We start from the raw sequence: 2,500 nt of genomic DNA, 5'->3' as shown, positions 1-2,500 counted from the left end.
TATAAAGAGAATAAAATAAAAAATACTTTTAAACATAGATAAACTTTTAGAATGCTAAAAACTGTCTGAGCTTTAAGCAGTAATTATCCTGTAAGTTACACAATGAGGCAGAACAGAGGTAGAATTGAAAGTAAGATAGTCGGCTAGGAACCGAAGGAGTGAGAAGACTGAGAAAAATGTGAAACCGAATTCATAATAGTAAAATAAAATGTGGGAAAAAAAATGATTCATAAAAGAAGAAGGAATCCAAAATATCAAGAAAAAATCGGTGTTTGTGGAAACTATAAATAAGCAGAATGTTTTAAGAATAGTTATAATAAAATACAAAGGAGAGGGGAAATAAAGAGTGAAGGCAATAAAAATAAGATTACTAGAAAATACTCGTGGAAAATATTATCAGGAATCACACTAACCTAAGTATGGTATAAGACAGTATTTTCATCTTCTTTAAAATTCGTATTTAACTCCCAAAGAGTAAATGATAAAGTAAATAGTGAGAGAATGCACGTATTATTTATACATACTGTACATACATATATACATACTGTACATACATAAATACATGCATATATACACGCACACATATATATGTGAGTGTATATATATATATATATATATATATATATATATATATATATATATACAAAGACAAAGCAGAAACTTCGACATTATATATATATATACAAAGACAAAGCAGAAACTTCGACATTATATATATATATATATATATATATATATATATATACATATATATATATATATATATACATATATATATATATATATATACATACATATATATATATATATATATATATATATATATATATATATAAACACAGAGTAGACTGAAAGCCGAAACTTCGACATTTTGGACTATATTTATTACAAGCAAGCGTTCGGAAAACCACCTTTCCCGTCCTCAGGGCTAAACACGAATATTATCAAAAATCAATCGATATTAATATTCTTTTCATGTTGAAAAACTCATTACTACATTATTAACGTGTAAATTATAATATAAATATAGATATAACAAATATGATAATCAAAACAAATAAAGACAGACTTAACCTAAAATAGTATAAAAAAGTTTGCATAACACGAGAGCATAAATCAACACAAGCAAATTACTGAGTAAGATAAAATACTAGATTATAACTAACAAGTTAAGGAGAGTTTAAAGTCAGATTGTTTACGTGGTAGTCAGAAGATTGGCGGTAAGGATCATTAGGCAATATAAGGAACAGAGGTAGTCGAGTGTTTATTCCATTCTTAAATATTTAGCACAATCCCCTAATACAGTAGCTATTGCCTATCTTAGGAGTCACTTTTCATGAAACTACTATCCCAAACTCTAGGTTGCTTACATGCTTGGAATAACTGTAATTTAATTGAAATGCAATTAATTACACATTACGAAGGTGGTTGTATTTTTTCTGAGCTTCTATTCAATGCTAATTGTAATTCTTTATTTCTCCTTAACGGTAATTCTCATCGAATTTTTCAAATAAAGTAAAACGGTAAACATCTACACCACTAATAGGGCAATGCTACGTTCTTCTACCTTCCGAAAACTTATCTTGAGTAAGTCCAATAGATGTGTTCTAGTCGCTACCAGTTTTAAGGGAGAGTAATAATGAAAAATTATTTGAATTTTTTTTTTTTTTTGTGGGAGGTTTTTTCACCTGTAGTTGGATATCTAAAAATTTTGCGTTTCGTATATCAATTTTATTTCCTAAGCATTATAGCTTTCTACAAAGTACAGATACTAATACTAAAGTAAGGCATATTATACGAAGACTAACATTCATGTTAACCTTAATTTCTGCAGGTCTAAATATCTTAAAATACTTTTCTTTTGTATTTATACTAAAATGCATGCAATACACAGCTTGCAATTGTTGCAAAAATTAATTTCAAGAAGAAAAAAAATCAAGTATTTGTTGCTTTTGCAACAATCTGCATTTTGTTTTCTACACACGAGAATATGTGTACGATGTACTGTTTAATAGCACAACAAATGGGATAAAAATATACCTGCAACTCTGATTGAAATTTTCAATGATTAAAAGTAATTATAATCATATTTGGTATTGTTCCATCCTTATAATAGAAATTATAATTGTAATTTGATAAAAGGACAGGTACAGTCAAATGCAATAGTGCTGTCGTCTCCAGTCCTCCTCTGTCACCCCTAATATCTATAGATCCCAGAATTCCAGGTGTAGAAGAGTTTGGTTGTTAGGGGAAAGGACAACAGGCAGAAGCAGTGCGCTGGGCCCGGGGGGAGGGAGGGGGGGGGGGGCTGGGGGAGGACACCAGTACTGAGGAAGTGCTACTTGTTAAGAGCTATGAGGTGTGTGATGGCTGGGAAATCTCAAAAAAATATTTATGAACGTAAATTAAATATAATTTCATAGTTCCTAATTATATCATTATAATAATACTTTACTTGCAATTATATTGTATATTGGATGCGATATTTGCTATACCATTC

This window comes from Palaemon carinicauda, chromosome 39, assembly GCF_036898095.1.
Source record: "Palaemon carinicauda isolate YSFRI2023 chromosome 39, ASM3689809v2, whole genome shotgun sequence".
NCBI lineage: Eukaryota > Metazoa > Arthropoda > Malacostraca > Decapoda > Palaemonidae > Palaemon > Palaemon carinicauda.
This window is presented reverse-complemented; position numbering follows the sequence as displayed.